Source organism: Lemur catta, chromosome 7, assembly GCF_020740605.2.
Source record: "Lemur catta isolate mLemCat1 chromosome 7, mLemCat1.pri, whole genome shotgun sequence".
NCBI lineage: Eukaryota > Metazoa > Chordata > Mammalia > Primates > Lemuridae > Lemur > Lemur catta.
The window spans coordinates 25107655-25118565 of NC_059134.1; positions in this window are offsets into that span (position 1 = coordinate 25107655).

Sequence of the window (10911 nt, forward strand, 5' to 3'; positions counted from 1 at the left end):
TGGAAGTCTAGGGAGTCAGAGGAGGGGAGGTGAACAAAAACTAGTGGAGAACTAGCTGACAAGCGATGGAAGAGAATGAAAAATACAGAGTAAAAAGATGGTGACAACATTTAATAGCTTTGAGGAGGTAACTTGTGCCAGGTACTGTGCCCAGTATTTTAGGTAAAGTGGAATCTAATGAACATTTCTCATTTAACAAACGTATCTTCAGGAGAAGCTATCCAATTTATTCTTCTTCCATTTTTGTCTGCTCCCAAAGCCCCAGCCAACTCTCTCAGACCTCAAACTTTTCCTGGGGCCAAACACTTCTGGTAACCCTCACTCTTCATAATAGACCCTGAAGGAGGATCCACTGGGTCCACATCCAGTCCTGGCTTAAAAAGAGAGAGCTGTCAAGAGGATGAAGGAGGAGGGAAATGGAAACCTCCTCCACTCTGCTATAGGGCCAGTAGAGAGAAAGCAGGAATGTATGCTCCAGAAACCGTGTAGTATATTCATTTGTGCCTACTCTTACTATTCCCAGACCTTTCTCTCTGAAAGATATGTGGCATTATCTCAGATTTGCAAATGAGAAAAGAAAAATTCATTGAAGTTAAGTGATTTATTGAAGATCACCCAACTCATTAAGTGGTGAAGACTGGGTTTAAATTTAGGAATGTTTAACAAGCTGATAATGGTATTCTTTCTACTATGCCGGATGCCTTAAAACTTTTGGCACTGGTGTACTGGAGTTGACTCATACCGCCTAGCATGATCTTACTGTATGCATGCCTTCCCCATTCCATGTTCAATGACATCATGTTGGTAACTGAAAATCAGCCATGAAGAGGAGTATTTACACCACAGAAATTGGCAGGTGCTACCAATCAGCTCCAAGGAGCTGGTTGTTGAACATTCATCTACACACCACTGGGATATGGTAAAACAGAGGACAGGTATCTGAACTAGGTCAGAAATGACCCTTAAGTGGTCTTCATGGTGAAACCAAGAAGCGTTAAATAAGAGAGTTAGCCAGGTAGTAGCCAGGTGCACCAGTCTAGAAGGGCTCTAAATCAGGGGTCAGTAAATTTTCCTGTAACGGGCCAGATGGTAAATATCTTAGGCTTTGCAGGCTATATATTCTTTTTTATTTTTACAAACTTTTAAAAAGGTTAAAAAATTATTCTTAGCTCACAGGGTGTATAAAAACGGGCTGCAGGATGGATTTGGCTGGCAACCATTGGTTTGCTGACCCCGGCTATAAACTCGCACCAAATATAGACAGACAGAAACTATTTATTACAGTTGTTCTTAGAGGAAGTGCTCTTTATCATTGGAAAAAAATACATGAAGCAACTGCTTAGAGCATGGAACACTGAAAGAGCACCTGCCTACCCCTCAAAGGGCATAATCAAGTGGCAATGGCCTGATGCCAAGCTGCCTCCTGAGTAAGGCAGGTCTTCTTAACCACAGAGGTTTTATGTGGCTTGGTGGAATATGCAGCTTTGGGGTCAGAGCTGAATTGCTCCAGACAATAGGGGCAGCACTGAGTTTTCTCTGCTTTACCATCATGCAGTTCTCAACTTGCCTTCGCCACATATGCTGACCACATATTTGAAAAGTGGCACAAAATTATGTCTTTGTCCACGTCCTACCTTGCAAGAAGGGCAATATTATATCATATTTCTGAGATTCAGATAATTAAGACAGAGATGAGCAAAAGATCCAGGAAACATACCCACCTTTATTCCAGAGCATTTTTATTTTTTCCCTCATTTCTCCTCCTCTCTTCCTGGGGCAACTAATATGTAGGAAATGGATTGACCTTCACTGGATACCAGAATTCCTTTTTTCATGAAATACAGTAGAAGAAGAAACATAAAGACCTAGTTTCATTGGATCCAGAGTAGGTGAAGGTAGCAACAAGCTGCCAGGTAATCAGATTGCTGATGAAGCTTCCACAAAAATTATGGATCTCTTTGAGATCTTGCTTTGAATTCTTTTGAATATATACCCACAGTGGAATTACTGGATCGCATAGCAGTTCTATTTTTAATTTTCGAGGAGCCTCTGTACTGTTTTCCACTTGATTACACCATTTTACATTCCCATGAACAGCGCAAAAGGACTCCAATTTCCCCACATCCTTGCCAACACTTATCTTTTGTTCTTTTGACAGTGGCCATCCTGATGGGTGTGAAGTAGTATCTCATTGTGGTTTTGATTTGCATTTCCCTAATGACTAGTGATGTTGAGCATCTTTTCATGTGTTTATTGGCCATTTGTATATCTTCTTTGGAGAAATGTCTACTCAACTCCTTTTTTAATCTGGTTATTTGTTTTCTGTTGAGTTGTAGAAGCTTGTTATATATTCTAGATGTCAACCCCTTATCAGATATATGATTTGAAATTGTTTTCTCCCATTCTGTAGGTTGCATTTTCACTCTGTTGATTGTGTCCTTTGCTGTGCAGAAGTTTTTAAGTTTGATGTAGTCCCATTTGACTTTTTTATTTGGTTGCCTGTGCTTTTGGTGTCTTATCCAAGAAATTATTGTCCTAATGCTTTTCCCTTCTGTTTTCTCCTAGAAGTTTAATAGTTTTAAGTCTTACATCTAGGTCTTTAATCCATTTTGAGTTAATTTTTAAGAGTCCAGCTTCATTCTTTTGTGTGTGAATATTCAGTTTTCTTAATATTATTTGTTGAAGAGACTATTCTTTCCTAATTGTGTAGTCTTGGCACATTTGTTGAAAATCATTTGGCCAGATATACAGGGGTTTATTTCTGGGCTTTCTATTCTGTTTAATTGGTCTACACATCTATCTTTATGTCAGTACCACATTATCTTAATTACTGTTGTTTTGAAGTGTATGTTGAAATTAGGGAGTATGAAGCCTCCAACTTTGTTCTTCTTTTTCAATGTTGTTTAGGCTGCTTGAAGTCCCTTGGGATTCCAGATGAATTTTATAATTTTTTTTCTAATTCTGCAAGAAATGCCATTGGGATTTTGATAGGAATTACACTGAATCTGTAGATTGCTTTGAGTGTGACATTTTAACGATATTAAGTCTTCCAATCCATAAGCATGCGATGTCTTTTCATTCATTTGTATCTTCTTAGATTTTTTAAAGCATGTCTTGTAGTTTTCAGTGTACACATCTTTCACCTCCTTGGTTAAGTGTAAAATACTTTCTAAGTATTTCATCCTTTTTGATGCTATAGGAAACAGGATTGTTTTCTTAATTTCCTTTTCAGATTGGGCATTGTTAGTGTATAGAAATGCAACTGACTTTTCAGTGTTGATTTTGTATACTGAAAGTTTGCTGAATTCATTTCTTAGTTCTAAAAAAAACCTAACAGGTTTTTTTTTTTTCAGAATCTTTAAGGTTTTCTAAATATAAGATCATGTCCTTTGTGAACAGAGATAATTGTACTTCTGCTTTTCCAATTGCATGCCTTTTATTTCTTTTTCTTGTTTAATTGCTCTGGCTAGAATTTTCAGTACTATGTTGAATAGTAGTGGTGAGGATGGGCATCTTTGTCTTGTTCTTGGCCTTAGAGGAAAAGTATTCAGTTGTTCCCTATTGCCCATGACATTAGCTGTGGGCTTTTCATAGATGGCTTTTATTATATTGAGGTAGTTTCATTCCATTCTTAGTGTATTGGAAGTTTTTATCACAAAAGGATGTTGAATTTTGTCAAATGCTTTTTCTGCATCAATTGAGATTATCAGGTGGTTTTGTCCTTCATTTTGTTAATACAGTACATCACATTGATTGATTTTTGTATGTTAAATCATCTTTATATTCCAGATGTAACTCCCACTTGGTCATGGTGTGTGATCCTTTTAATATGTTGCTGAATTCAGTTTGCCAGTATTTTTTCTGAGGGTATTTGCAACTATGTTCCTCAGGAATATTGCCCTGTAATTTTATTTTCTTGTCCTTATCAAACATTGGTATCAGGGTAATGCTGGCCTCATAGACTGAGTTTGGGAGTCTTCCCTCCTCTTCTATACTTTGGAAGAGTTTGAGGATTGGTGTTAAATCTTCTTAAAATATTTGGTAGAATTCTACAGTGAAGCCATCTGGTTTTTTACTGTTTTAATGTCTACCCAATTATAGGTATGTTCAAATTTTTTACTTCTTCATGATTCAATCTTGGTAGGTTGTATGTTTTTAGGAATTTATCAATTTCTTCTAGATTATACAATTAGTATATAATTGTTCATACTAATCACTTTTAATCATTTTTATTTCTGTGACACCAGTTGTAATGTCTCTTTTGCCATTTCTAATTTTAGCTATTTGTGACCTCGCTCTTTTTTTCTTAGTCTAGCTAAGGGTTTGTTAATATTTTTTTTATCTTTTTGAAAAACTAACTTTTAGTTTTAATAATTTTTTCTATTGTGTTTATTCTATACTTGATTGACTTTATCTCTGCTCTAATCTTTATAATTTTCTTGACTCTGCTGACTTTGGGTTTAATTTGTTTTGCTTTTTCTAGTTCCTTGAAGTGTAACATTGGGTTGTTGATTTGCAAAATTTTCTTTTTTTAGCTAAGCATTTACCATTATACACGTCCTTCTTATTGCTGCTTTCACTGCATTCCATGAGCTTTGATGTGTTGTATTTTTGTTTTCATTTGTCTCCAGATATTTCTGAAATTTCCTTATGTTTTCTTCTTTGACCCATAGGTTAAGAATGCATTGTTTAATTTCTACATATTTGCGGATTTTCCTGTTTTCCTTCTGCTATTGATTTCTAGTCTCATTTCATTCTATTGTGCATAAATGGGTTTTTGAAAGAGGCATGATAATACCAGTAAAGATACATTTCTATGATTTTGAATGGCTTGCTTAAATATTGCATATTAACAGTAGTCAATATTCACAATAACCTGATGCTATAACTTCAAAACCAAAACATTATGAGATATTTAGATACCAGGCTTTTTTTAATTTCAATAGATTTAGGGTGTACAAGTGCAGTTTTGTTACATGGATATATTGTATAGTAGTGAAGTTTGGGCTTTTAGCATATCCATCATATGAATAATGTACATTGTATCCATTAGGTAATTTTTCATCCCTTTCAAAATACAAGAGAAAATTGAAACCCAACACAAAGAAACCATGAAAACAATACAGGAAATGAGTTAAAAATTCACTAAAGAAATTGAATTTTTACAAAAAATCAAACAGAACTTCTGGAAATAAAAAATTCATTAAGGAAATACAAAACACAGTGGAAATATTTAAGAATAGGCTAGGTCAGGCAGAAGAAAGAATCTCAGAGCTTGAATACATCACCTTTGAAATAAACAACTCAGGAACAAACAAAGCCTACAAGAAGTATAGGATTATATACAGAGGCCTACCATAAGAACTATAGGCATCTCTGAGGATGAAGAAGAAAATACGCAAAGGTTGGAAAACCTATTTGAGGGAATAATTGAAAAAAACTTTCCTGGTTTTGCTAGAAATTTAAATATCCACGTACAAGAAGCTCAATAGACACCCGGGAGATTCAATGCAATGAGGAAATCACCACGACACATTGTCATCAGACTGTCCAAAGCTGACATGAAGAAGGAATTCCTACAAGCCATAAGGTGAAAACATCAAGTAACTCACAAAGGAAAACCCGTCAGACTAACTGCAGACTTCTCAACTGAGACCTTACAAGCCAGAAGGGAATGGGGCCCCATTACCGGCCTTCTCAAACAGAATAATGGCAAGCCTAGAATTTAGTATCCTGCGAAACTAAATTTCTTATATGAGAGAGAAATAAAGACTTTCTCAGACAAGCAAACACTTAGTGAATTTGTCAAGACCAGACATGCCTTGCAGGAAGTACTCAGATCTGCATTATACATTGACCAGCACAATAGACACCCACCAGTGTAAAATCATCCAAGAGCTAAAGCTCAGAACCTACATACCATAATGGCTCAAGAGGTAAAACAAAGTAATAAGGTTCTACCCAACAGGATGAACAGAAATCCATCCCACTTATCAATTCTGTCAATCAACGTGAACAGCTTGAAATCCATATTTAAGAGATATAGCTTGACTGACTGGATTAAAAAAAATATAAGCCAAGTATCTGCTGTCTCTAGGAAACACATGTAATCCACAAGGACCCATTCAGACTCAAGGTGAAGGGATGGAAAAAAATATTCCATGCAAATGGAAACCAAAAGAAAGATGGTGTAGCCATTCTCATATCAGATAACACACTTCAAATCAACAATAGTAAAGAAAGACAAAGATGGTCATTATACAGTGGTAAAGGGAGAAATCCTGCAAGAAGACAACAATCCTAAATATTTATGCACCTCACACAGGTGCTCCCAGACTCATAAAGCAAACCCTAGTAGATCTAAACAAAGTGATATACAGCAATATCGTAATAGTGAGGGACTTCAACGCCCCACTGACAGAACTGGACAGATCATCCAAGCACAAAATAAACCAGAAAACATTGGACTTAAATGGGACTCTAGAACAAATGGGCCTAATAGACATTTATAGAACATTCTACCCCAAAACTATTGAATATACATTCTTCTCATCAGCACACCAGAACATCCTCTAAGACTGATCACATCCTAGGCCACAAAACATGTCTCAACAAATTCAAAAAAACAGAAATTATATGATGTAGCTTATCAGACCATAGTGGAATAAAATTAGAAGACAATTCCAACAGAAACACTCAACTGTACACAAAGTCATGGAATTAAACAACCTACTGCTGAATGATTATTGGATCAAGGAGGAAATTAAGATGAATATCAAAAGATTCCTCAAACTAAATGACAATGGGGACACAAATTATCAAAATCTGTGGGATTCAACAAAAGTAGTCCAGAGAGGAAAATTCATAGGTTTAAATGCCTACATCAAAAAGACAGAAATATCATAAATCAACAATCTAATGAATCATCTCAAAGAATCAGAAAATGAAGAGCAAACCAATCCCAAACCCAGCAGAAGAAAATAAATAAGGTCAGAGTAGAACTAAGTGAAAATGATTCCAAAAGAATTACACAGAAGATTAATGAAAAAAAAAATGGTTCTGTGCAAAGATAAACAAAATTGATAGACCTTTTGCTAGATTAACCAGAAACAGAAAAGAAAGAACCTCAACAAGCTCAATAAGAAACGAAAAAGGAGATATTACAACTGATACCACAGAAATACAAAATATCATCTCTGAATACTATAAAAATATCTATTCACATAAACTTGAACATGTTGAAGAAATGGACAAATTCTTAGAAACACAGAACCTCCCTAGGCTCAATCAGTGAGAAATAGAACTCCTGAATGGACCAATACTGAGCAATGAAATTGAAGCAGCAATAAAAAAATCTTCCAACAACAACAAAAAAAAGTCCCAGACCAGACAGTTTTGCAACTGAATTTTACCAGACCTACAAAAAAGAATTGCTACTCATATTGCAGAAATTATTTCATAACATTGAGAAGGAAGGAATCCTCCCCAACTCATTCTACAAAGCCAGTATCACCTTGATACCAAAGCCAGGAAAGGATGCAACAAAAAAAGAAAACTACAGACCAATATCCCTTATGAATATAGATGCAAAAATTCTCAATAAAATTCTAGCAAACCAAATTCAGGTGCACATCAAAAAAATAATCCAGCATACCCACATGTGCTTCATTCCACGAAGCAAAGATTGTTCAACATACATAAATCCATAACTGTGATTCATCACATAAACAGAAGCAAAAACATCTGAATAGATCATCTCAATAGACCCAGAAAAAGCACTTGACAAAATTTAGTACCCTTTTATGATAAGAACTCTCAACAAAATAGGCATAGAGGGAATATACCTCAAAATCATAAAAGCCATATACGACAAACCCACAGCCAACATAATACTGAACGAGGAAAAATTGAAAGCATTCCCACTTAGAAATGGAACTAAACAAGGTTGCCCACTGTCACCACTTTTATTTAACATTGTGCTAGAAGTCCTTGCCAGAGCAATTGGGCAAAAGAAGGAACTCAAGGGTATCCAGATGGGGAAAGAAGAGGTCAAACTATCACTCTTTGCTGACAATATGATCTTATATCTAGAAAACTCCAAAGACTCTGCCAAGAGACTCCTTGAAGTGATGAATAAATTTAGTAAAGTCTCAGGTTACAAAATCAATGTGCACAATTCAGTAGCATTTCTATACATCAACAACAGTCAAGCAGAGAATCAAATCAAAGACTCAATACCTCTCACAATAGCAACAAAAAAAATAAAGTACCTAGGAATATATTTAATTAAGGAGGTGAAAGACCTCTACAAGGAGAACTATGAATCTCTGAGGAAGGAAATCGCAGAGGATGTTAACAAGTAGAAAAATATATCATGCTCATGGATCAGCAGAATCAACATTGTTAAAATGCCCATACTACCCAAAGTGATTTACAGATTCAATACAATACCCGTCAAAATACCAATGTCATTTTTCACAGATCTAGAAAAAATAATTCTACACTTTCTTTGGAACTACAAAAAAGTCCAGATAGCCAAAGCAACCTTAAGCAAAAGGAACAAATCTGGAGATGGCACTCTACGAGACTTTAAGCTATACTACAAAGCTATAGTAACCAAAACAACATGGTGCTGGCACAAAAATAGAGACATAGACCAATGGAACAGAACAGAGAACTCAGATATAAAACCATCCACATATTGCCATCTGATCTTTGGCAAAGCAGACAACAAAGACACTGGGGAAAAGAATCCCAATTCAATAAATGGTGCTGGGAAAATTGGATAGCCACATGTAGGAGATTGAAACAGAATCCATATCTCTCACTCACTAAGATTAATTTAAGATAGATAACAGACTTAAACCTAAGACATGAAACCATAAGAATTCTAGAAAAAAATGTTGGAAAACCTCTTCTAGATATTGGCCTAGGCAAAAAATTATGAAGAAAATCCAAATGGCAGTCATAGCAACAACAAATATAAATAAATGGGACTTGATTAAATTAAAAAGCTTCTGCACAGCCAAGAAAATAGTCAACAGAGTGAATACACAACCTACAGAATGGGAGAAAATATTCACATGCTATACATCTGACAAAGGACTAATAACCAGAATCTACAAAGAAATCAAACAAATCAGCAAGAAAAAAATCAAAATTGAAAGTGGGCAAAAGACGTGCAGAAGCTTTCAAAAGAAATAGACAAATGGCTAATAAACATGAAAAAATTCTCAGTGTCACTAATCATCAGGGAAATGAAAATTAAAACCACAATGAGATATCACCTAACCCCAGAAAGACCGACTTTTATCAAAAAGTTCCAAAACAATAGATGCTGGTGTGGATATGGAGAGAAAGGAACACTTATACACTGTTGGTGGGACTGCAAACTAATACAACCTCTACGGAAAATAGTATGGAGATTCCGCAAAGAACTAAAAGTAGACCTACTGTTTGACTCAGCAATCCCACTATTAGATATTTACCCAAAGGAAAAGAAGTCATTTTGTCAAAAATACATTTGCACTCAAATGTTTATAGCAGCATAATTTGTAATCACAAAGATGTGGCATCAACCCAAATGTCCATCAGTTCATGAGTGGATTAATAAAATGTGGTATATGTATAGCATGGAGTATTATTCTGCCATAATAAAATAAATTAATATCTTTTGTAACAATCTGGATAGAACTGGAGACCATTCTCCTAAGTGAAGTATCACAAGAATAGAAAAACAAACACCACATGTACTCTATATTAAATTGGAACCAACCAAACAGCACTCATGTGCACAATAGGAAGTAAAACTCAACAGAAATCAAACAGGTGGGAGGGGGAGGAGTGGGGTGGATGAAATCATACCTACAGGGTACAATGTACACTATCTGGGAGATGAGTATACTTATAACCTTGTCTCAAGTGTACAAAAGCAATCCACATAACCAAAACTTTTGTACCCCCATAATAATCTGAAATTTTTAAAAAATGAGAAAATAGATATATGACAGCATCAATAGAATACCTTCTCCTATAATTTCTAAAGAATGAATTATGCAGAGATTTATGGAAAGATTTTCTCATGGCTTTAAAATTCCTTGACTGTTTTTTCTTTTTTCATAGGATTAAATTGACAGACTTTTTTTGCCTTAAAAAAAATAAATAAATTTTAAAAATAAATTGGATCATCCAATTCATTGGAGTGAGAGATGGGGTGGAAGGCATGTTCCAGTGATATAGGCAAACTTTAGTGCATTCAAAAAGTAATGGTAAGAAAACCGGAAATTGTGTCATATCCGAACTAGGTTGAAGGAATTTGGGTGGTCTTGGTGGGTAAATGATTACTCATTTAAGCAATTAATGGTGCAACAGTTGGAAAAATAATTAAATTTATTTTGAAAGTTTCCTACAGGAATAATTACATCAGTGGGTAGCTCAATACAAGGAAGAAATTTCTAAAGTTTCCTTATTTAGAGAAGTTTAGTCCTAAGCTGTATGACCTGGCCTTTGTACTGTAGTCACAGCATTACAGTATCACTTTCTCTCACTAAGAAACACAGTCTAAACAGGGGAATTGTCCTTGATAACAATATTCTCACTCTTGAGACCTAGAGTACGTTCAGGGTGTACCTTTTTATAATGAGAGAAAGATTTACAGACAAAGCTTATAAAGCCATTTGAGTCCCTATGCAGGGGATCCCACATTATATTTTAGGGTCAATGGGAATCAGGGTTTTAGGGTCTGTACATTGACACAATACTACGTTGGTTTCTCTCAATGATCTTGGGGGTTTTGGATTGTGATCCATAATGCTTACTGGAATCTAGAGATTAACTGGTTACTGAATTCCAAACAATTTTCCTAGGCAAGAACTGCTATTATGATCCCGCTAGGTTTTCTCCCATAGGTCA